Source organism: Rhincodon typus, chromosome 37 (assembly GCF_021869965.1).
Source record: "Rhincodon typus isolate 14 chromosome 37, sRhiTyp1.1, whole genome shotgun sequence".
NCBI classification, from domain to species: domain Eukaryota; kingdom Metazoa; phylum Chordata; class Chondrichthyes; order Orectolobiformes; family Rhincodontidae; genus Rhincodon; species Rhincodon typus.
This window is the reverse complement of record NC_063368.1, coordinates 21119611-21146304: the sequence shown is the minus strand read 5'-3', so window position 1 is coordinate 21146304 and position 26694 is coordinate 21119611. Positions and strand designations below refer to the sequence as shown.

Here is a 26694-nt window from a genome sequence, read left to right as displayed (position 1 = left end):
TCTAAAATCTACAAGAGGACTCAGGAAATATTGTAAACTTAAGGGGCCAAATAGTAATTAGACACAATATGTTTAGTATTAAAGATCATTGGAACTTGTTTCCTAATAAAGTTTGGACTGTTTTGCATTGATACTAGCTTGTGTTCATATTGACCTGACTGCTTTGGTATTGTGGGACACCTGGGCAAATTCATTCATAACATTCTGGTTGGGGTTGTCTAACTTGTTTTAAGGAGGAACTAGACAACAAACCCAACTCCAGAATAATTCAGAAGCAGAACTTCAAATGAATGATTTCATTGTCCTGTGTATTTTGCAATGAGAAGTACAGTAAAATACAGTGAAAAGCTTTCATTTTGTCACCACAATATGGTGCCAGTTTGAGAAAAATGAAAAGATATAGCTTAAAGAGAAGTCTAGCTCAGAACCACTCCCGCCTTGCCAGACTCAACTAACCTTGAAGTTTTAGATCCTCAAGCGCCAACTTTCACCCCTGGGGCAATTCCCCTCTGCCACCACCAGCACCAGAGTCTCTTGATGTGACCCACCTCGTCAATGTCACTGCGACACCATTCCACCATTACTTTGCTGCTGCCAGTGCCAGACCCAACCAATAACAAAGTCGCCAATCCTTAGATGCCATCTTTTGCTGCTGGGCTAACCTCGCTGACATTGCCTCAGATCTGAGGAAGGGTCACCAGCCCCAAAATATTAACTCTGATTTCTCTTCATGGATGTTGCCAGACCTGATGAGCTTTTCCAGCAACTTCTGTTTTTGAATATGAACTTCGTGCCATCCTAATCTATTCTTTTTCAGTCCAAAATTGTTAACCTCACACTCACTTACATTGAACTCCATCTGCCACAATTTTGACCAGTGTATCAATATCCCTTTGTAATTTTACACTAACATCTATGCTATCGACAATACCACCTAATTTTGTGTCATTAGCACATTTGGATGTACGACTTTCTATGCCACGTTAATAAATAATATGAATAATTGAGGTCCTTACACAGCTCCTTGTGAGACACCTCTGGTCATATCCTTCAAATTTGAGTACCTACCCATTATCTCTACTTTCTTTTATCTGCTACTCAGTCAATTCCCCAGCCATGTCAGTTTGCCCTCAATTCTGTGGACATCTACCTTGGTTAACAGTCTCTTATTTGAGATTTTATGGGCTTTCAGAAGGATTTGATTTTTAACAAAATTTTTTAAAAATCAATGGACATTCCCCTGCCCACTGCCTTAGTCTCCTCAACAAATACTTCAATGAGATCTGTCAAGCATTGACTGAATTTTTTTTTAAGGTGTTCAACTATCCAATCCTTGACTATAGACTTCAATAGTTTCCCTACCACAGATGTTAGACTAACAAGTCTGTAATTCCCTGGTTTTCCTCTTTTGCCCTTCTTAAACAGCATAAAGTCATTGAGATGTACAGTACGGAAACAGACCCTTTGGTCCAATTCGTCCATGCTGACCAGAAATCCTATATAAGTCAAGTCCCGTTTGCTAGCAATTGGCCTATATCCCTCTAAACCCTTCCTATTCATATACCTATATACCTATTCGTATAGGGGAGGCAATGGCTTAGTGGTATTATCGCTAGACTGTTAATCCAGAGAACCGGATAATGTTTTGGGGACCTGGGTTCGAATCCCACCATGGCAGATGGTGGAATTTGAATTCAATAAAATATCTGGAATTAAGAATCTAATGATGATCATGAATCCATTGTTGGTTGTCGGGAAAAACCCATCCGGTTCACTAATGTCCTTTATGGAAGGAAACTGCCATCCTTACCTGGTCTGATCTAAATGTGACTCCAGACCTACAACAATGTGGTTGACTCTTAACTGCCCTCTGGGCAATTAGGGATGGGCAATAAATGCTGCCTAGCCAATGACGCCTGTGAATGAAATTAGGAAAAAAAATCCATCCAGATGCCTTTTAAATGTTGTAATTGTACCAGCCTCCACCACTCCCTCTGGCAGCTCATTTCCAGATACACACCACCCTCTGTGTGAAAAAGTTGCCCCTTTGGTCCCTTTCCCCTCTCACCTTAAACCCAGGCCTTTTATTTTGAGATTCCTCCACCCAGAGAAAAGACTTTGCCTATTTTTTACCCTATCCATGCCCCTCATGATTTTATAAACTTCTATAAGGTCACCCCTCAGCCTCCAACACTTCAGGGAAAATAGCCACAGCCTATTCAGCCTTTCCCTATGGCTCGAACCCTCACAACATCCTTGTAAATTTTTTCTGAACCCTTTCTAGTTTCACAACATCTTTCTTATATGGGGGAGACCAGAATTGCATGCAATACCCCAAAAGTGGCCTCACAAGTGTCCTGTACAACCGCAACATGACCTCCCAACTCCTATACTCACAGTAATGTGCACTTTTCCAATCCAGAGGGATGAGTCATGTATCTAAAGAGTACTGAAAGATTATAGTTCGGGCATTTCCAATGTGCTCCCCTTCTCCCTTTAAGACTCTCAGATGGAAACCATCAGATCCTAGGGATTTGTCATTCTTTAGTTCCATTAGTTTCCTCATTATTTATGTTTTACTTGTGTTAATTTTATATAGTTCCTGTCCCCTATCCACTGTTTACTTCCACAGGACTGTCCTCCTTTTCTATACTGTAATTACTGAGGCAAAGTAATTATTCCACATGTCATTGACAGTATCCCCACTTTTGGTCTTTAGTGGTCCAATTGCTCCTGACCATCCACTTTCCCTTAATGTAGCCATAACATTTCTTCTTATTGTCTTTGATGTCCCTGGCAAGTTTCATTTCATAACCCCTTTTAGTAGCTTTTAGAAACTGCTTTGTGGCCCTTTGCTGGTCTTTGTATCATTGCCACTGGGCAGGATCTGTGTGTTCTTGTGGCATTTTTGCAAGCCATTTCTTTTAATTTTATGCTGTTCTTTATCGGTTTATACGTCCATGGCTGTTTTTTGCTGTGAAGTAGAGCTTTTCCATCTCGGGTAAAATCTTGTTCTGTATTGCATTAAATGCTTCTTAAACAAAAATGGAATTATGAATCTAACAATGACTATGAAACTATTGTCGATTGTCAGAAAAACACAACTGGTTCACTAATGTCCTGCAGGAAAGGAACTCTGCCATCCTCACCTGGTCTGGCCTATATGTGACTCCAGACCCACAGCAATGTGGTTGACTCTCAGTTTCCCTCTGAAATGGCCTAGCAAGCCATTCAGTTGTGCTAATTGCTACAAGGTCTCAAAAGAAATGAAACCGGATGGATCTCCTGGCATCGATCTCTGCCGTGGAAAAGACAATGGCAAAACAGCCCTATTGACCCTACAAAGTCCTCTTCACTCATATCTGGGAGCTAGTGCCAAAATTGGGAGAGCTGACTCACAGACTAGTCAAACAACAACCTAACAGTCATACTTACGGAATCGTATCTTACAGACAATGTCGCAGACACCACCATCACCATCCCTGGATATGTCCTGTCCCACCAGCAGGACAGACCCAGCAAAGGTGCTAGCGCAGTGGGATACAGTCGGGAGAGAGTTGATCTGGGAGTCCTCAACATTGACTCTGGATCTCATGAGCTCTCGTGCCATCAAGTTAAACATGGGCAAGGAAACCTCCTGCTGATTACCACGTACCATCCTTCCTCAGCTGATGAATCAGTACTTCTCCATGTTGAACAACACTTAGAGGAAATACTGAGGATGGCAAAGGGACAAAATGTACCCTGGGTGGGGGATTTCAATATCCACCACCAAGAATGGCTCAGTAGCAGTTCTACTGATTGAGCTAGTCAGGTCCTTAAAGCCATATTTACTAGACTGGGTCTGCGGCAGGTGGTGAGGGAACCAACAAGAGGGAAAGACATACTTGACTTCATCCTCACCAATCTGCCAGCTGCAGTTGCATCTGTCCATGACAGTATCGGTAAGAGTGACCATCGCACAGACCTTGTGGAGACAAAGTCCCGTCTTCACATTGAGAACAACCTCCATCGTGTTGTGTGGCACTATCACTGTGCTAAATGGGACAGAATTCAAACATATACAGCAACTCAAGACTGGGCATCCATGAGGCGCTGTGGGCCATCAACAGCAGCAGAATTGTATTCCAGTGCAATCTGTAACTTCATACCTGGCATATCCCCCACTCAACCATTACCATCAAGCCAAGGGATCAACTGTAATTCAATGGAGAGTGCAGGAGGGTGTGCCAGGAGCAGCACTAGGCATATCTGAAGATGAGATGTCAACCTGGTGAAGCCACCAAACAGGACTACTTGCACACCAAACAGCATAAACAGCAAGTGATAGACAGAGCTAAGTGATCCCACAACCAATGGATCGGATCTAAGCTCTGCAGTCCTGCCACATCCAGTTGTAACCTGCTCAGTGACACCCAGTTTGGGTTCTGCTAGGGCCACTCAGCTCCTGATCTTATTACAAACTTGGTTCAAACATGGACAAAAGAGCTGAATTCCAGAGGTGAGGTGAGAGTGACAGCCCTTGACGTCAAGGCTGCATTCAACTGAGTGTGGCATCACAGAGCCCTAGCAAAACTGGATTCAATGGGTATCGGGGGAAAACTCTCTGGTGATTAGAGTCATACCTGACACGTAGGAAGATGGTCGTGGTTTGTTGGAAGTCAATCATCTCAGCCCTAGGACATCTCTGCAGGAGTTCCTCAGGCTAATGTCCTAGGCCCAACCACCTTCAGCTGCTTCATCGATGACCTTCCCTCCATCATAAGGTCTGAAGTGGGGATGTTCGCTGATGATTGCACAATGTTCAGCACCATTCATGTCCCCTCAGATACTGAAGCAGTCCGTGTTCAAACGCAACAAGATCTGGACAATATCCAGACAAGTGGCAAGTAATATTTGTGTCACACAAATGCCAGGCTATGACCATCACCAATAAGAGACAGTCTAACCACCGCCCCTTGACATTCAATGGTGTTACCATCATTGAATCCCCCACTATCAACATCCTTAGGGTTATCACTGATCAGAAACTCAACTGGACTCACCATATAAACACAGTGGCTACAAGAGCAGGTCAGAGGCTGGGAATACTGCGGCGAGTAACTCACCTCCTGACTCCCCAAAGCCTGTCCACCATCTACAAGGCATAAGTCAGGAGTGCGATGGAATACTTCGCACTTGCCTAGATGAGTGCAGCCCCAACAACACTCAAGAAGTTTGACACCATCCAGGACAAAGCAGCCTGTTTGATTGACACTACACCCACAAGCATCCACTCCCCCCACCACCGACGCTCAGTAGCAGCAGGGTGTAGACTACAAGATGCACTGCAGAGATTACCATAGATCCTCAGACAGCATCTTCCAAACCCACAACCACTTCCATGTGGAAGGACAAGGGCAGCAGATACATGGGAACACCATCACCTACAAGTTTCCCTCCAAGCCACTCACTATCCTGACTAAGAAATATATTGCCATTCCTTCACTGTCGCTGGGTCAAAATCCTGGAATTCCCTTCGTAAGGGCACTGTGGGTCAACCTACAGTAGACGGACTGCAGCGGTTCAAGAAGGCAACTCACCACCACCTTCTAAAGGGGCAACTAGGGATGGGCAAGAAATGCTGGCCAGCCAATGACATCCACATCTCACAAAATTAATAAATAAAATAAAATCCTTCACTGTTCTTCTGTTGTTTTACTCATTTGTAGATTTTCCTAGTTTACTATGGACAGCCTCTGCTCCATCACATTAAAGTCAGACTTACCTGACCTAAATCAGTAGTAACGGATTCATGCTTTTCATTTTCAAACACTGTATTGAACTTGGTTCATGTTAAGATCGCTTTTGATGGTAACCTAACTGTGCATGGACATCTAGTTAAATCCAAATCATTACTAAAGCAAATATTGCTTGTTTCCTGTTGCATCCGGGACACATTGCTGTAGGAAACTGTCCCAGACACACTTCAGAAATTCATTACCTTTCTGACAGGTGCTTGTCTGCCTCTCCCAATCTGTGTTCAAGTTAAAATCCCCCATTAATACTGGCCTTGCTGTACACTTGCCTAATTTCGGCATTTATACATTCTAGCACATCAGAGCTGTTACCAGGGGGTTTAGGAGCAAGAGTAAGTTATTCAGCCGCTTGAGCTTGTGCCCCTATTCAATGTGATCCCCTTAAGTAAGGGAACTGAAACTCTATGTAATACTCCAGATGTGGTCTCACCAATGCCTTATACAGTTGTTGCAACACTTCCCTACTTTAATGCTCTATTCCTTTAGCAATGAATACCAAAATTCTGTTTGTTTTCCTTATTCCCTGTTGTGCCTGCAAACTAGTTTTCTGTGAATCATGCACAAGGACACCCAGATCCCTCTGCACTGATGCACTCTGAAGTCTCCATCTATTTAGATAATAAGTTGCCTTCCTATTCTTCCAACCAAAATGGATAAGCTACACTTATCCATGTAAAACTTCATCTGCTAAATTTTGGCCAATTCACCTAACCTATTCCTATCCATTTGCAAATTTCTTATTTCCTCATTTCAACTTACTTTCCCATGTATTTTAATTTTTTTTTCCTTTATTCATTCATGGGATGAGGGTGTGGCTTTTAGGCAGCATTTATTGCCCATCCCTAATTGCCTAGAGGTGAGTCTGGAGTCCCATGTAGGCCAGACCAGGTAAGGATGGCAGTCTCCTTGCCTAAGGACACTAGTGAGCCAGATGGTTTTTCCCAACAATTGGCAATGGATTCATGGTTATCACTAGATTCTTAATTCCAGATATTTATTGAATTCAAATTCCACCATTTGCCATGGTGGGATTCAAACCCAGAACGTTATCTTGGTCTCTGGATTAACAGTCCAGCAATAAATACCACTAGGCCATTGCTTCCCTAGTGTCATCTGAAAACTTGGCTATAGTACTTTCTATCCCCATATCATCAATATAGATTGCAAATAGTTGGGGCTCAAAGACTAAACCATGTGGCACACCAGTAGTTACATCTTGCCAACCAGGAAGAGACCTATTTATTCTGACTCTGTGCTTCCTATTGGTTAGCCCATCCTCTATCTAATCTAATAAATTACCCTTAACTCTATGTGATCTTATCTAGTGTATCTTTTCTGCAGCACCTTATCAAATACCTTCTGCAAGTTCATAGAATCCCTAGACCAACAAGTCCACCCAATCCTCCAAACAGCATCTCATCCACACCCGCCCCCCTACCCTTTCCCTGTAACTCTGCATTTCCCATGGATAATACACCTAACCTACACATCTCTGAACACTATGGGTAATTTAGCGTGGCCAATCAACGTAACTTGCACACCTTTAGACTGTGGGAGGAAACCGGACCACCTGGAGGAAACCCACGCAGACACGGGGAGAATGTGCAAACTCCACACAGGCAGTCACCTGACACTGGAATCTGGCGCTGTGGGGTAGCAGCATTAGTCACTGTGCTGCCCTGATACTTACAGTCTGATACAGGGTCCCATTTTCTGTTTTGCTTGTTATATTTTCAAAGAACTCTAGCAAATTGGTCAAACACAATTTATCCTTAATAAGACCATGCTGACTCTGGTGGATTGCATTTTGATTTCTAAATGTCCTGTTATTATGTCTTTAATAATAAATTCTGACAGATGTTAAACTAACTGCTCTATAGTTTCCTACTTTCTGCCTCCCTCCCTTTTGAATAAGGGCACTATATTAGTAAAAGTAAAAATGTTAATTTGGTTGTAATTGATCACAACTGCCTATCATCTTAGAAGTAAAAGGAAAAGTTCAGCACTGTTTCCAACATTTGATATTGTAATAATGTGGCAGGAATATGCTGTTCAGCCCCTTGGATCTCCTTTGCCATTCTGGATCATTGCTGATTGTCTACTTCAAAGCCATATTACTGTGCTATCCCCATATCCTTCAGTGTCATTAGTAACTAGAAATCTATCTATTTCTGACTTGCTTAATGACAGCTTCCACATTGTGCTGAGGTAGAGATTTCTGAAAATTCCTCACCTCTAAGTGAAAAAGTTCCTCTTCATCTCAGTCCTACATGACTTACCCTTTATTCGGTGACTGACCCCACAGTCAGAGCAAATATCTTTCTGTATCAACCCTGCCTATCCCTCTGCCACATCCTTCTGTGGCAAGTATACACTTCCTTAGCTAAAGGAACTAGACCTGCACAAAATGCTCCAAGTGCAAATCTCACCAGTGTTCTATTTAATTGAAACAAATGGATAGATTTTCCATTAACCCCACAGTCATTATTCCAGAGTAGATGGGAGTTGTGTATGGGAATCTGCATTGTGGCACACTGAAAGAGTCGCTGAGAAAATTGAACATTCCACTGGGTAATTCCTCTATGCCTCTGAACCCTCCAAAAGTCTCCATAAAGATAAAAAAAATTGGCTAGTTCCAACTAAATTAATTAAAATATTTACTCATAGAGTCACAGAGTTATACAGCACAGAAACAGATGCTTTAATCTAACTCGTCTGCACCGACCAGATATCCGAAATTAATCTAGTCCCATTTGCCAGCATTTGGCCCATATCCTGCTAAACCCTCCCTATTCATTTACACATCCAAATGCCTTTTAAATGTTGTAATTGTACGCATCTCCACCACTTCCTCTGGCAGCTCATTCCACACACGCGCTATCCTCTGTGTGAAAAAGTTGCACTTTAGATCCCTTTTAAATCTTTCCCCTCTAACGTTAAATCTATGCCCTCAAGCTTTGGACTTACTTCACCCTGGGGAACAAAGACCTTGACTATTAACCATATCTGTGCACCTCATGATTTTATAAACCTCTATAAGTTAACCCCTCAGCCTCCGATGCTCCAGGAAAATAGCCCCAGCCTATTCAGCCTCTCCATATAGCTCAAACCCTCCAATCCAGGCAACATTCTTATAAATAAATCTTTTCTAAACCTTTTCACGTTTCACAACATCTTTACTATAGCAGGGAGACCAGAACTGAATGCAGTATTCCAAAAGTGGCCAAGCCAATGTCCTGGTACTGCCGCAACATGATATCCCAACTCCTATGAGCAATGCACTGACCAATGCAGGGAAAGTTAGACTATTAAATACATAATCCTGAGTATAAGACCATAAGACACAGGAGCAGAAATTAGGCTATTCGGCCCATCGAGTCTGCTCCGCCATTCAATCATGGCTGATAAGTTCCTCAATTCCATTCTCCCGCTTTCTCCCCGTAACCCTTGATAATCAAGAACCTATCTATCTCAGTCTTAAATATACTCAATGACCTGGCCTCCACAGTCTTCTGTGGCAGTGAATTAAGAGTAACTCTTAACAAATGCCCATACTCACCTCACACTACACCACACCTTCCAGCAACCAAACAACCCACCCCCCGACCTGACACCTTCCCCTCGGAGTCTGACATCAGCCCCCACACCCCATCCCACCCTGCTGACCTGACGCCCAACATCCCTCCACCAAGGCCACTGGACATGATTTCCTCTTTCTAAATCTTTGCTGACATTGTCCAATCAGACAAATATTTCCTAAATGTCCAATAATCATTTCCTTCATGATAGATTCTAGAATGTTCCCTGCAGCCAACAGGTCTGTCATTAAATTTCCCTAAGTATAAATAACTGACACCTCCCTGTCAATAAAACCATTGAGTCATTTGATTAATAACAATTAAACCATACACGTTTACTCAGGCAGACTTCACACACAAGCCCTTTCCTTTACCTTGGATTTAAAAATACTGTTCCACACAATAGCAGTCTTAGAAACTAAAAGATATAGTCTGAAAACATTATAATCACATAAAGTTCACAATTGTAACGTAGTGAACTTGGAGTTGGGAGAAGGGTCCATGAGTCTCCTATGGACATAAGGCTAAATATTCTGCTTCCCCAATGTGCCTTTTTAACATTAGATAATGAATAAATTATCACACAGAAACAGGCCATTCAGCCCAACTGACCGCTGCTGAGTTTTACCCTGCCTTCAAATATGCTCCCATCATGTTCTTGCCACTGAATAATAGTTTTACTGGGAAGAAGACTCAGAATTGGAAGTGAGGGAGAGATGAGCAAAATGAAATATTGTGACAAAATGGAGGGGGGAGGTGTTATCGGTAGGGTGGTGCAGAGATTAGGGAGTGCTGTGCGAGTTAATTTGGGAACAAATTTACCAACAATGGCCTGGAAATTGAGGATTATCATTTAATTTGCTGTGATGTGATGACACCGGAACATTCTTAATGCCACTGATGGTTTGGTGAATAAGGCTTACATTAGACTCATGTTGTAATTACAAATAAATGATTACATACATTTTCTCAAACTAGTCTCAAAAGGAGAAACTACAAACTGTGAATGAGGTGGAGGAAATGTCATATCAAGTGACAACATTTCTCTGGAAAGGAAGCATTTTATTAACGTATCAAAATAATACAAGAAATTAATTCATTCACAGGTTTCCACAGAAATGAAATGTTCTTTATGGTTACAATTAATCTGTCTAATTGGCTTTCTTATCACTGTGTTGTAGAGATAATAATAAGAAATCAAAGGAAGTACAATCAGGATGTCATCTTTATTGAAGCAATTTCCTATCAGTTTTCCAAGTTCCCTTATTTACATATCATAATTGGTTAACTTTCTGGAGAAAAACTAGGTGTGAATGTTGGTTTAACAAGTCAAAGAGATTAACATACAAAGGATCTAGGTGTAGAGGTCTACAGATCTCTGAAAGTGGCAACACAAGTGGATAAGGTGGTCAAGAAGATATATGGCATGCTTGCCTTCCTCTGTTGGAGTATAGGGTATAAAAATTGGCAAGTCATGTTGCAGCTGTTTAGCAAGGGCACATTTGGAATATTGCATATGTTCTGGTCGTCATTGTAGAATTATAGACAGTTCATTGTCTCGAAGTGTAAATACCTGACACCTCCTTGTCAACTACCAGAAGGATGTGGAGGCTTTGGAGAAAGTCTAGAAATGGTTTACCAGGATAAAAACCGAAAGAACTGCAGATGCTGTAAATCAGAAACAAAAGCAGAAATTGCAGGAAAAGCTCAGCAGGTCTGGCAGCATCTGTGGAGAGAAATCAGAGTCAACGTTTCAGGTCCAGTGACCTGAGATTCTGAGGAAGGGTCACTGGAACCAAAACATTAACGCTGATTTCTCGCTTCAGATGATGCCAGATCTGCTGAGCTTTTCCAGCAATCTCTGTTTTTGTTTCTGGTTTACCAGGATACTGCCCAGTTTGGAGAGTATCATCTGTGAGTAGAGATCGGACAAACTCAGTTTGTTTAAATTTTCATTTATGAGAGGTATAGATAATTGGAGTCTTTTATCCAGGATAGAAATGTCAATTACTGGGTGACATAGGTTAAAGGTAAAAGGGGGAAAATTTAAAGAAGATGCGATAGGCAATTTATTTTTACACAGAGGGTAATAAGTGCATGGAACGTGCTGCCAGAGGAGATCAGAGACTCATAGAGATATATAGCATGGAAACAGACCCTTCGGTCCAACTCATCCATGCTGACCAGATATCCTAAATAAATCTAGTCCCAGTTACCAGCATTTGGCCCATATCCCTGTAAACCCTTCTTTTTCATGTACCCATCCAGATGCCTTTTAAATGTTGTAATTGTACCAGCCTCTGGCAGCTCATTCCATACACACACCATCCTCGGTGGGAAAACGTTGCCCCTTAGGTCCCTTTTAAATCTTTCTCCTCTCACCATAAACCTCTGCCCTCTAGTTTTGGATTCCTCTATCCCAGGGAGTAGACCTCGGCTATTTATCCTATCAATACCCCTCATGATTTTATAAACCTCTACAAAAGGTTAGCCCCTCAGCCTCCAACACTCTAGAGAAAATAGCCTCAGGCTAGTTGGCATCTCCTTGTAGCTCAAATCCTCCAACCCTGGCAACATCCTTGTAAATCTTTTCTGAACCCTTTCAAGTTTCACAACATCTCTCCTATAGCAGGGAGACCAGAACCAATGGAAGCAGATACAATAGCAACATTTAAGAGGCATTTTGACACATGAATACGCAGGCAATAAAGTGATATGGACCGCACAGAGGCAAAAGGTTTTTCGTTTAGAATGTGTTGGTATAGGCTTGGTGGGACGAAGGGCCTGTTCCTATGCTGTACTGTTCTTTGTTCTCTTTGAGATCTATAGCAGTAGTAATCAAACAGTTATTATTCCCTGGCCGATCAATATCATGTATGTCAGAGTATATGGAGAGTGCAGGTATGTGTCTCTCCCTGTGAGAGAATCTACACTAGTACCTGTTTAAATTGTGTCTATATAACCACCAGTTTGTGCATTTGTGAGAATGATTGCACAGGAAGAATATTCTTCTCAAGTTTGGGAAGCTGTCCCTCCTGATCCCTTACACGACACTATCTGCATTGTGAAATAACTGCACAGAGGTTGGTATCTCATTATCAAGTCACCCTTTATTTACTTGTGCACAGTACACAGGCTTGGCCAGTCAGCTCAGCTAGATTCTAAATCTCCTGGTTATATTGGTCAGCCAGGACTTTCCTGATTGGCCCAGGTTAATAACCCCAATCAAGGATCTCACAGTCAACAATATCCAGCTGGTTCCAATCACTGCGTCAGGCAAGTGGGCCATTAGCTCTGTGGCCCATCCAGCTGATTAAGGCCAGTGCGGTTCACTGAGAGGTCATTCATCTGCCACTAGATGTAGTTTTCTTTTGTTTCCTGTGCACTGTTATACAGGACACATGGCAATGTGGGGGCTGCTTGGGAAATTGTGACAGGGCTGACTCTGCAGCTCAAGGCTGAATATCAATGTTAACAAGGAACTGAAAGTGAAGAATTGTTATTTGATAACTTTGATCACTCTTCTGGAGTGGAGCCATGGAGGGACACTTCTAGGACAGGCATGGTACAAAGAAGTTGGCTTCTATAGAAACCATGTCAAGGCTCCTAAAGAGAGCAGGAGAGGGGTAGCCTGCTAGACAGCTCCTTGTGTGGCATGGGGAGGCTCAAGCAACAGAGATCTTTATATAATATCCCAGTTAGACCACTTTCTCCTGACTGACTGCTATTCAAAACAAAAGCAATTCCACCAAGTTTTGTTATGAAAAGAAATAAATATTGAGACACAATTAACTAACAAATCATTCTGTAGAGTCATATTGGATTAGAAACATTGGCTCTGTTTCTGTGTCCACAGCTGGTACCAGACCTGCTGAGTTTCTCCAGCATTTTCTCTGTTTGTTTCAGATTTCCAGCATCTGCAGTATTTTGCTTTTAATTAACTTTAACAAATGACAGAGAAAAGAAAGATTTTTAATCTACCACAATGTGACTTACATTATACCCTTTCAAAAACTCGGAGGCTGCATTAAATTGTCTCTCATAGCTCCTCATGATTTTTAGCACTGATGGCATGCTGATCTGTGCTGCACTTTGATTGTTGTTCCAGCCTAGTCTTACCTTGTTAGAATTCTTTCTTTTAAGCTTTCTTAGTTTTTCTGCCTTTTTGCCCACAAGAGGGACAGATGGGTACATTAGAGTTTCCAGGTTCTGGATGTTTCTGCTATCCTTGCTCTCACAACTTTGTACCAATCTGCAGCTCAACCAATCAGAAAACTGTCACTAGGCAGAACTTTCTTAACACAAACACTCTTGCTGCCACTCAATCTCAAAATGTCTCCCTCATTGCTTTGAAAAGCAACATTGTCTGGTACAGCTGAACTCATGCAGCACTTTATTTTTCCAAGTTGCGAAAACACTCCTGGTATTTCATTTGTAGCAGCCCAGCTTCTGTTTCGGTTTATATTCCCAAAAAAACACACGTCGACACTTGCATCAGGGCAATCCAAGTTGAAGAGTTTATCCAGAAGGCAGGGTATATAAAGGCAACATCCCAATTACGTCAAGATGTCTGAATGCCAATGACATAGACAGCTGTGAAATTTAACAGTGGCCAATTGCATCTACTTGCGAGATATTCTCAGAGAATATGAACTCCACTTGTGTGACTGACTATCTGATACCTGTGTCTCTAGGTCACTGCAGCCTTAAATTTTTATGCCTCAGAATCACTTCAGATTTCATCAAGAGATCTCTGTAAATTAGAGTCACAGAGTTATTGAGTCATACAATGTGGAAACAGATCCTTTGGTCCTACTCATCCATGCCAACCAGGTTTCCCAAACTAAACTAATACCATTTGCGTGCATTTCACAAATATTCCTCTAAACCTCTCCTATTCACGTACCTACTCGAATGTGTTTTAAATGTTGTAACTGCATCTGCATCTACCACCCCCTCTGGAAACTAAATGGTAGGAGCAGCTATGGTCACCCCTGCCAACACCTCCTCTTTGTTGCCAGTTGAGCTGGGTGCAGGTACCAACCTTGATGTCTCATTTCCCCAGGGAAACTTGGCAGGTATTCTGTGGTCACCTGAGGCTCCAAGGACCCTGGCTTGCCCAGGAGGGCCCCAAGAGGAGGCAACACATGCAGCCACCTATTGTTTACTTGCCTTTGTGAGGTCTAATGTTGGAATTAAATGAGGATCTGATGAGGTGTTTCAGTGCAGAGTGACTCCTCTGACACTGACCACTTGGTAGTCAGTGTCAATGCAGTGAGTGTGTAGCTGGATACAGCATCCCATGCAGGTGTTGTTGGTTCTCCCTCACCATGAAAGACGCCAGGGTCTTTGTAGAGGAAGCTACACAGGCACACAGGAGGGAGATCTTAGTATTCCTTGACTGGCCATGCTGCTTACACATATCATCTGGAATCTCTGCTGCTTCTACACTCATCTCCCACTGGACATTCAACATCTGCCATCTTGTGGACCATTTCAGAGGCTTGTCATCTGCCGAATCTCCTACATCTTCAAGTGTTCAAGGCCTGGTTTGATACAGCCTTCAGCAGCTGGCTCAGCACACATGTGGCACTCAGATTTGTTGGTGCTGCCATTGCAGAAGGTGTACCATGAAGATCACGGATAGGTTGGAATGCTGTGAAAAACATGGATTGGATGGTGCACCTTGGAGAAAGCAGGTGGTTGATAAAGATCTTAGTCAAGACACGAGAAAACTCTGCTTCTCTTTAAATAGTGTTCTTGGATGGTTTACATCCACCTGAACACTAAAACAGCCTCATAGTTTAGCCTTTCATTCAAGAGCCAGCTACTCCAAACCTTCTGCACCATAATGTCAGCTTGCAGTTTCTCATTCAGGCCATTGAGGAGTTGCATAAGAATTGAGAGTAGGGTAAGGCCATTCAGCCCCTCGAGCCTGCTCTGCCATTCAGTATTATCATGGATGATTTGGTGTGGCCTTAACTCCGCTTTCCTTCTTGCCCCTTCCATAGATCTCGGCTTCTTTGTGGATTAGAAATCTGTCTAACTTAGCCTTGAGTATATTCAAAGACCCCATGATCTTCTGTTTTATATGTAGAAATGCAATTGAGCCAAGTTGGCCTGAAAAAGTGACTGGGGCTAAAAGAACTGGGAAGAGATCTATCAGCAGCTCCCATCCTTCCCAAAAGAATGTAGATTGAACATAGAACATAGAACTGTACTGCACAGTACAGGCCCTTCGGCCCATGACGTTGTGCCGAACTTTTACCCTAATCCTAAGGTCTATCTAACCTCCACCTCTACCTTATACGATCACCCATATGCCTGTCTAATAGCCGCTTAAATGCCCCTAATGAGGCCGACTCCACTACTCTCTCCGGCAATGCATTCCACGCCCCTACCACTCTCTGAGTAAAGAACCTATCTCTGACGTCTCCCCTATATCTACCTCCACTCACTTTAAAACTATGCCCCCTCGTAATAGCTACCTTCACCCTTAGAAAAAGTCTCTGGCTGTCCACTCTATCTATACCTCTGATCATTTTGTACACCTCTATCAAGTCACCTCTCATTCTTCATCGTTCTAAAGAGAAAAGCCCTAGCTCTCTCAACCGTTCCTCGTAAGACCTTCCCTCCATTCCAGGCAACATCCTGGTAGATCTCCTCTGCACCTTTTCCAATGCTTCCACATCTTTCCTGTAATGAGGTGACCAGAACTGGACACAATACTCCAGATGTGGCCAAACCAGGCTTTTGTATAGCTGGAGCATAACTTCACGGCTCTTGAACACAATCCCTCTATTAATGAAAGCTAACACACCATACACCTTCTTACCAACTCTATCACCTGGGTGGCAGCTTTCAGGGAACTGTGGACATGAACCCCAACATCCCTCTGCTCCTCCACACTGCCGAGAATCTTTCCGTTAACCCTGTATTCTGCTTTCAAGTTTGTCGTTCCAAAATGAATCACCTCACACTTTTCAGGGTTAAACTCCATCTGCCACTTCTCAGCCCAGCTCTGCATCCTATCAATGTCCCTTTGTAACCTAGAACTGCCCTGCGCACTGTCCACAATGCAACCCACCTTCGTATCGTCCGCGAACTTGCTAATCCACCCTTCCACTCCTTCATCCAAATCATTTACAAAAATCACAAATAGAAGAGGACCCAGATCAGATCCTTGTGGTACACCGCTCATAACTGAGCACGATGCTGAATATTTTCCATCCACTACCACCCTTTGTCTTCTAAGGGTCAGCCAATTCTGAATCCAATCTGCCACATTTCCCCCTATCCCATGCCTCCTTACCTTCTGCATGAGCCTACCATGGGGAACCTTATCAAAGGCCTTACTTAAATCTGTGTATACCACATCCACTACTCTACCTTCATCCACGTGTTTGGTCACCTCTTCAAAGAATTCAATAAAGTTTGTGAGGCATGATCTATCCCTCACAAATCCATGCTGACTATCACGAATCAAACTGTGCCTTTCCAAGTGATCATAAATCCTATCTCTCAGAGCCCTTTCCAATAATTTGCCCACCACTGACGTAAGACTAACTGGCCTGTAATTTCCAGGGTTATCCCGATTCCCTTTTTTGAACAAGGGAATGACGTTTGCCTCTCTCCAATCTTCTGGCACTATACCCGTGGACAGTGAGGATGAAAGGATCATCGCCAAAGGCCCTGCGATCTCTTCCCTTGCTTCCCATAGAATCCTTAGATAAATCCCATCAGGCCTGGGGGACTTATCTATCTTGAACTTCCTCAAAATTCCTAGCACATCTTCCTTACTAACATCCACCTCCTCTAGCCGACCAACCTGTTTCACACTGTCCTCCTCTTCAACTAGGTCCCTCTGAGTTGTGAATACCAAAGTAAAGTATTCATTAAGGACCTCTCCTATCTCTTTAGGCTCTGTGCACAAATTCCCTTTACAATCCTTGATCGGCCCTACCCTTTCTCTGGTCATTCTCTTATTCCTCACGTACGCGTAAAAAGGCTTGGAGTTTTCCTTGATCCTATCTGCCAAGGTTTTCTCATGCCCGCTTATAGCTCTCCTAAGCTCTTTCTTCAGCTCCTTCCTGGATAACTTGTATCCCTCTAGAGCCTTTTCCGATCCTTGTTTCCTAAACCTTACATAAGCATCCTTCTTCTTCTTAACCAGACATTCGACCTCTCTTGAGAACCAAGGCTCCCTCACTCGACCGCATCTTCCCTGCTTGCTAGGGACAAACATATCGAGCACACGCAGTATGCATTCCTTAAACAATCTCCACATTTCAATAGTGCTCTTCCCTGACAGCAACTCTTCCCAGATGTGAACCATGAGGCTGAGCATGGAATAATTAACATCAAAATGCCTGATACCCTGGGAGTTTATTTTTAGAACAGAAAGGACTATCACTACCAGTAAAAAGTGGGTGTATCTTGTGCTTTAATGATAGTAGCGGGATGCTTATTGATTAGCTGAGTGGGCTGTGCAAACCAATAAATCCACTTGAATTAATGAATGAGACATCAGGATTTGGGGAGGTTTGCAAAACATTGATGGTAGTTTTGAGGAAATTGGGAAGGATTCTGACAGATGGTAAACGGGATTACGATAGCCCACATAGGCTCTGATAAGCCAGACTTTATTTGATCAAAAGAACTTTATTTTGTAGATGTAACTACATCACAGATTTATGGAAGAAGCTATCTGCTAGCTCACTGTGACTATTAAAGGATTTTAGTGAAGTGATAACTGAAGCAGGAGCGTGAAAGGGAGCTGCAGGGAGAAAATGGAGGATAAGGGTAAAGACAACTGGGCCACACTGGGGGAACGAGTGAATGGAAGATCCCGGATCCCGGTATCAATAAATCCCTCTTATTATCTCAATATGAAGTAATTACACTGGTAGAGGCCATGCAACCGGAGAGGGCTTGCTTTGAAAAGAAGCAGCCAAAATCTTACAAAGAGACGGCGAAACCAAAATTCTGCAGATGCTGGAAATCTGGGAAAGAAAATGGTAGAAAATGCTGCAAGTCTTGCAGCATCAGTGGGCACAGTAAGCGTGTCTGTTTCAAATCAGTTCTGATGAAAGGTGCCAGATCTGAAACATTAATTCTGTTTCTATCTGCTGACAGTGTCTGAATGATTAAATGCTGCCAGTATATTCTGTTCATATTTCTTTCAAAGAGAAAGTTTGTACCCAAGCTAATCATGAGCAGTTGAAGATGAAGTGGGTTTTTACGAGGAACAGTGTTGGGGCCATGACTTGTCGAAGTGTATTTAAGAAACAAGTGAATGATGTACATGAGATTGAGTACAGTAAGATCAAATGAGCCACCAGATTTTTGACATCCAAACCTATTTTTTGATTGATTATGTTGAGGCAATGAAGGTGTGGATCAAAGAGCTTAGGCATGGAGATGACTTGATGTTCAACATTAGAATTTTAGGCAAAATACTAAAAGAAGTATTTTGGTATTATCACTTGACTATTAATCCAGAGACCCAGGTAATGTTCTGGGGAGCTGGGTTTGATTCCCACCATGGCAGACGGTGAAGTTTGAATTCAATAAATATTTGGAATTGAGAGTCTAATGATGACCACAAAATCATTGTCAATTGTTGGGAAAATCCATCTGGTTCACTAAAGTCCTTTAGGGAAGGAAATAGCCATCCTTACCTGGTCTGGCCTACATGTGATTTCAGACCCACAGCAATGCGGCAGACTCTTAACTGCTCTCTGGGCAATTAAGGATGGCAATAAATGCTGGCTTCGTCAGAGACACCCACATCCTGTGAACAAATAAAAAAAAAATCCTGCTGAAAATGTACAATAAAGTGAGACAGTCCCTTCAGCATTTGTTCAATTCCAGGTCATCAACGCACAATGGAAACTTACAGGTTCTTTCAACTTTCTCTCTTACATCCTGCACGAATAGAGCAACTGGCAATTTTCTCTCTATAATGAGGTGCTTTAATAAAGTGAATTTGCTGCCTCCCCTAATTCCTGCCCCCTAAAGCAATGAGCAGTCACAGCCTCAAGCATACAAACACCAATCCTGTACCCTGAAGATATCACTTCCTGGCCCAGGTTATTCCCATGAGTTCTTACAGCATATTCTTGACACACCTCTTTTGTAGTCACCTGTTGATAACTCTGTTCATGAAACTTTTGGCGATCACATTTGTCTGCCACACATACCTTTGTGCAGGTTGGACTGTTGCTTTTAGAGGTGGGTTCCATGTACCCATTCCAAGTTGGAGTCAGTCTCCAGCAATATCCAAGGCAGTATTCTGGGAAGTGGCCATTTCACAATTGCCTCCTCCTTTTCTGCCACTCCTCAACTTCCCTTGAAGGGCCCTTCAAGTCCTTTATGAGTGATTGGTTGTTATTTGCAGCCAACCAATTCCTAACTAATTCTGTTTCTCATGCCCACTGAGCCAGCACAATTAAAGGATGGGCCTGAACTAGACCATGACAATTTCCAAATGACTCACACAGCAGGTAAAGCACACATCATCTATTCCTGCACCTGGACATTGCAGTTTCTAACACTGTTTAAAAGTGAACTTGAAAAGAAATGCAAAAGGGCTAAAAGGACAAGCAAGAAATCAGACAAGCTTCTGTTTCTGAGTTAAGTTGCTCAGGGTATGATAGTTTTTTGTACAGTTAAATGCTGTTCTTAGTTCCACTACTATTTATTCTTTGCCTTACTGCTAAATACTGGTTATTCTGATACTAATGAAACATTTTATTCCACAACTGCTTATAAAATTAAATTGTTGTCATTCCTTTATTAATATGCTTAAAATTCCAGTGCACAATCCAGAATCATTGCACTGTATTGATCTGTATCTTTTTTATATCAGCTGTTAACCCTCATTGTTATTTGTTTACTGTCTACACACCTTTATAGCACATACGTACATAATTATCTTAGTTAGTGACAAATCAGAAAGTTAATGAGATGATAACATTTTTAAGTGCTTCTGTTGAGGAGGATGGACTGATGGTGAATATAAAGCGCAACAGCAGACCAGATCCTCAAAAGCAGCAGAAGAAGTTTCAGCTGAGGGTGCAGAGTCAAGCTCCTGGTCAGTCCCAATCTGAGCTCTGCCAATCTGTTTTAAGTCTCCTGTCTCTGATTTAAGATCTGACCATCCATCTGCATTTATCTGTATGTGAGACTGTATACTTTTAGAATATTTGGTTTTGTACTTTTTGAATTCTTTCTGGTTATTCTATTTAAATGAAGATGTTATTACAGTGGGAGTGATTGTAACTTGCACCTAACCAGTGATTAAACAAACGAGTAACCTACAGCTATTTGTGATGTGGACCTGCAGGGTTATAACAGGTGGGAAAGGAACCAGGCTGAAGCATTTATGCAATTTATGGTATTATAATTTAGTTATTACAAGTTGGATCCTGAGGCAGATTTAACCAGCAGGGAGCAGGGTGGGTCTAAATGGAGAAGCTGGTGCCTTTTTCCATGAGCAAACTAATAATTGGGCAGACTGTTCTGGTAAGTCTAAAGCTCTCCTTTGTAAAGGAGGAGGTACATAATTGCCTACAGTGATCCCACAGGGAAAGCTCCTTTGTCTCTGCCTGCCTAAAACCGCTTTCTGAACTGAACTAGAGGATGCTAGGTGGTAAAGGATCTTCTGATCTCACTTGAAGTTAAATCCTGCCCAGTGCTTTATACCTGTTTTATATTTTGGGTGTAACATCTATTTGTTTCTCTTTTAAGAGTCAGTTTGTAGAATTGCTTTGAGACCATTCTGTCCTATAATTATTAAGAAGTTTGTTTTTATTATTTAGACAACTCCACATTGACGCCATGTTGTACTCGCTGCCTGCACCGTGTGTTGTGTTAGTTCTGGTGATGTCTGTCTCAGGACTGATCCAACAGTCTCACCAGAGAAGTCTGGGCCATGCACGTCACCCACGAGCATCCAATCAGCACCATCTCCTGTACCTACAGATCGATGTTGATGGACATGTTGACAAATCCAAGCATCAGAATGATTACAGTAAGTCAATGATCATTTCCACTGACTGTACATCTCTGTCATTGATTCTTGGGCAGTGGGATTTCAGATTTACTCTGGTGGCTGGAAGGAAGGAAGTTTCACTTGATGTGGTGCTGAGCTACAAGGAGCAGAAAGACCAGGAGGATGGTCACTGTTTACACTTCCAAATCAGGAGGAGACCATTTGGCCCCTCAAACCTGTTCCATTCAATAAGATCTCGGTTGATCTGATTATAACCTCAAATCCACTTCCTCTGATAACCTTTTCACGCCATGCTTACCAAGAACCTGTCTGCCTTTCCTTAAAAATATCTAAGGATTCTATTAACACCACCATTTCAAAAACAGAGTCCCAAAGACTCTCAACCCTCTGAATGTAATCTCTATTTTAAATGGGCACCCGTTATTTTTAAACAGTGGCCCCTGGATTTGGATTCTCCCATAAGAGGAAACATCCATTCCACATCCACCTGGTCAAATCCCGCAGGGTCTAATATGTTTCAATGAACTGATCTCTTCCTTTTCTAAACTCCAGAGGATACAGGCCCAGCCTGTCTAGCTTTCTTATAAGGGCATCCGCTCGTTCAAGGGATTACTCCAGTAAACAAAAACCAAAATAGCTGGAAAATCTTAGCAGATCTGGCAACATCTGTAGGGAGAAATCCGAGTTAACATTTCGGGCAGAGACGCTTCTTCAGAATTAGTCGTGTAAATCTCTGAATTACTTGCAATGCCTTAAATAAGGAGGTCAATACTGTGCAAAGTTTTCCAGATGTAGTCTCCCCACACCCTATATAATCATGCCTTTCTGTGCAGTAAACAATATTATTGTATCAGCTTTCCTAATTACTTGCTGTACCTGCAGATGGTAAATTGTTGCTGGTCAAGCAGGCAGCTTTGTCCTGGTTGGTGTCAAATTTCTTAAATGTTGTTGAAGCTGCACCCATCCAGGCAAGTGGGGAGTATTCCATCACACTCCTGACTTGAGCCTTGTAGATGGTGGACAGGCTTTGAGGAGTCAGGAGATGAGTTACTCGCTGCAGAATTCCTAGCCTCTGACCTGCTCTTACAGTTACAGTATTTTTGTGGCTAGTCCAGTTTTGGTTCTGCTCAATGAGAAACCCCAGGATGTTGATAATGGGGGAATTCAGTGATGGTGATACCATTGAATGTCAAGGGGAGATGTTTAGATTCTCTCTTGCTGGTGATGGTCATAGCCAGGCATTTGTGTGGCGCAAATGTCACTTGCCACTTTGTCAGCCCAAGACTGGATACTGGCCAGACCTTGTTGCATTTAAACATGGACTGCTTCAGTATCTGAGGAGTTGCAAATGATACTGAACATTGTGTAATCATTAATGAACATCCCCACTTCTGACCTTATGATGGAGGAAAGGTCATCGATGAAGCAGCTGAGGATGGTTGGCCCTAGGACACTACCCTGAGGAACTCCTGCAGAGATGTCCTGGAGCTGAGATGACTGACCTCCAACAGCCAAGACCATCTTCCTATGTGTCAGGTATGACTCCAACCACCAGAGTCCCCGATACCTATTGATTTCTAGTTTTGCCAGGGCTCCTTGATGCCACACTCGGTTTAATGCAGCCCTGATATCAAGGGCTGTCACTCTCACCTCACCTCTGGAATTTTTTGTCCATGTTTGAGCCAAGGCTGTAATGAGGTCAGGAGCTGGATGGCCCTGGTGGAACCCAAACTGGGTGTCACTGAGCAGGTTATTGCTGAGCAGGTGCTGCTTGATAGCACTGTCGATGACACCTTCCATCACTTTACTGATGATCGAGAGTAGACTGATGGGGCGGTAATTGGCCGGGTTGGATTTGTCCTGCTTTTTGTGTACAGGACATACTTGAGCAATTTTCCACATTGTCGGGTAGATACCAGTGTAACTGTACTGGAACAGCTTGGCTAAGGGAATGGCAAGTTCTGGAGCACAAGTCTTCAGTACTATTGCCGGAATGTTGTCAGGGTCCGTAGCTTTTGCAGTATCCAGTGTCTCCAACTGTTTCTTGATATCACGTGGAGTGAATTGAATTGTCTGAAGACTGGAATATTGGATGCTGAGACCTTTGATGAAGGCCAAGATGGCTCATCCACTTGGCACTTCTGGCTGAAGATTGTTGCAAATCCTTCAGGCTTATCTTTTGCGTTGATGTGCTGGGTTCTTCCATCATTGAGGATGGGGATATTTGTGGAGCCTGTTCCTCCAGTGAGATGTTTAATTGTCCACCACCATTCTCAACTGGATGTGGCAGGACTGCAGAGATTAGATCTGATTGCTTAGCTCTGTCTATCATGGATTCATGACTGGATGTGACAGGAGCTTAGATCTTATCCGTGGTTGTGGATTTGCTTAACTCTATCACTTGCTGCTTACACTGTTTTGCCCACAATAGTCCTGTTGTGGAGCTTCACAAAGTTGACACCTCCTCTGGAGCTATGCCTGGTGCTGCTCCTGGCATCCCCTCCTGCACGCTCCATTGAACCAGGGTTGATCCCCCGGCTCGGCAGTAATGGTTGAGTGGGGGAAATGCCAGACCATGAGGTTACAGATTGTGCTGGGGTGCAATTCTGCAGCTGTTGATGGCCCACAGCGCCTCATGGATACCCAGCCTTGATTTGCTCCAAATCTATCAAATTTATCTTTTCCTCAAGGAACATTATGAGCCAGATAGGGTTTCCCTGACAATTGGCAGTAGTTTCATGGTCATCATTAGACTTTTTTGATTCCATATCTTTATTGGATTCAAATCCCACCATGTGCCTTATTCCCAGAACATTACCTGAGTTTCTGGATGGATAGTCTACGGATAATACGACTTGGTCATCACCTCCTTTAACCTGCTCTCTGCTTGGCTCCAGAACATGCTGTTCTAAAACACCATCTTTGAATTCCTTATCTTGGCTGACTCTTATAGTCATTATATAGATTAAAATCTCCCATGAATATTACCATGCCTTTTTAACAAGCTATCATTATTTCTTCCTTTATGCATCAACATTCTGTACGAGCACTGTTAGGGGTCTGTACATCACAAGTGACTTCTTACGTTTATCATTCTCATCCCTCTCCAAATTGTTTCCACTCTGTGATTTCCTGAGCTTGAGTCAACCCTTTTGTCCTAATACCATCATTAACTATCGAAGCCACACCCCACCATTGCTAAGCCTTCTGTCCCCCCTAACTGTCCTATATCCTTCAATATTCAGTTCCCAATCCATGTCATTGTACAGCTACGTCTCTATAACAGCTATCAGATTGCACTTATTTCTATTTGTGCTCTGACTTCATCTGTTAAGTGCTTTCAGATACAAAGCCTTTCGTTTTATTCTGTTCTTTTTGTAATTTCTAGCCTTATCTGTAGATTTACCCTTCAATATGTGCTCTTGATCTCCTCCTGTCACAGTCTGTTTTATCGTCTCTCATGTTAATGCCTTTCTATTTGGATTTAGCCCTACCCTTTGTTTGACCTCATCTTATCAAACTTGACCCCTTGCCCAATAAAAACCAAAAGAACTGTGGATGCTGTAAATCAGAAACAAAAACAGAAGTTGCTGGAAAAGCTCAGCAAGTCTGGCAGCATCTGTGAAAAAAAATCAGAGTTAATGTTTCAGGTCTGGTGACCCTTCCTCAGTTCTGAGGAAAACCAGCAAAAAAAACCGGAAAAAAATAAAAGGTTTACTTTTGGGGATGGACAACTTGCTTAAAATACTGTTGGGTTTCCAAAAAGAGCTAGAATCCTCTGGCAAGCAGAATCAAAGAACCCCTCCAGTGTGGAAAAAGCTATTTGGCCCCTGCACACAATAGGACAATTTAGTATGGCCAATCCACATAAGCTGCACATCTTTGGACTGTGGGAAGAAACTGCAGCACCCAGAGGAAACCCATGCAGACATGGGACAACATGCAAACTCCACATAGATTGTCACCCAAGGGTGGAATTGAACCTGGGTCCCTGGCACTGTGAGGCAGCAGTGCTAAATACTGGGCCACCCTGCCACCCAGAAGAGAAGCCTTAAAAACATACTTTACTGAGACCTGGGCAAATCCCAATTGTCAGTTAGTCCTGTTTCCCTATACTGGCTCAGAGATAGTAGGAACTGCAGATGCTGGAGAATCCGAGACAACAAGGTGCAGGGCTGGATGAACACAGCAGGCCAAGCAGCGTCATAGGAGCAGAGAGGCTGACGTTTCGGGCCTAGACCCTTCATCAGAAAAGGGGGAGGGGAAGGGGGTTCTGAAATAAATAGGGAGAGAGTGGGAGGCGGATAGAAGATGGATAGAGGAGAGGATAGGTGGAGAGGAAACAAACAGGTCGAAGAGGCGGGGATGGAGCCAGTAAAGGTGAGTGTAGGTAGGGAGTTAGGAAGGGGATAGGTCAGTCCTGGGAGGACGGACAGGTCAAGGGGGCGGGATGAGGTTGGTCGGTAGGAGATGGAGGTGAGGCTTGAGGTGGGAGGAGGGGATAGGTGGGAGGAAGAACAGGTTAGGGAGGCAGGGACGAGCTGGACTGGTTTTGGGATGCGGTAGGGGGAGGGGAGATTTTGAAACTTGTGAAATCCACATTGATACCATTGGGCTGCAGGGTTCCCAAGCGGAATATGAGTTGCTGTTCCTGCAACCTTCGGGTGGCATCGTTGTGGCACTGCAGGAGGCCCAGGATGGACATGTCGTCTGAGGAATGGGAGGGGGAGTTGAAATGGTTCGCGACTGGGAGGTGCAGTTGTTTATTGCGAACCGCGCGTGGGTGTTCTGCAAAGCGGTCCCCGAGCCTCCGCTTGGTTTCCCCGATGTAGAGGAAGCCACACCGGGTACAGCGGATGCAGTATACCACATTGGCAGATGTGCAGGTGAACATCTGCTTGATGTGGAAAGTCTTCTTGGGGCCTGGGATGGGGGTGAGGGAGGAGGTATGGGGGCAGGTGTAGCACTTCCTGCGGTTGCAGGGAAAAGTGCCGGGTGTGGTGGAGCTGGAGGGGAGTGTGGAGCAGACAAGGGAGTCACGGAGAGAGTGGTCCCTCCGGAAAGCAGATAAGGATGGGGAGGGAAAGATGTCTTTGGTGGTGGGGTCGGATTGCAGATGGCGGAAGTGTCGGAGGATGATGCGTTGGATCCGGAGGTTGGTGGGGTGGTATGTGAGGACAAGGGGGATTCTTTTTTGGTTCTTATTGCGTGGACGGGGTGTGAGGGTTTGTTGGATCAGCTGGAATATCCAATGCAGAGCCTGTTATCCTTTGTCCCTGCCTGACTTGTTAGGACATGGGTC

General features: G+C 43.3%; 1 protein-coding gene across 1 annotated transcript in view; it reads left to right on the top strand.

Annotated features, from left to right (window-relative positions):
- The window catches only part of LOC109917402, a 78348-nt gene that overhangs the window by 46233 nt on the left and 5421 nt on the right, over positions 1-26694 (top strand). Inside the window, exon 9 of the transcript XR_007265676.1 lies at positions 21199-21410. The gene's annotated coding sequence lies outside the window, so the exon portion shown is untranslated. The remainder of the gene's footprint in view (positions 1-21198; positions 21411-26694) is intronic.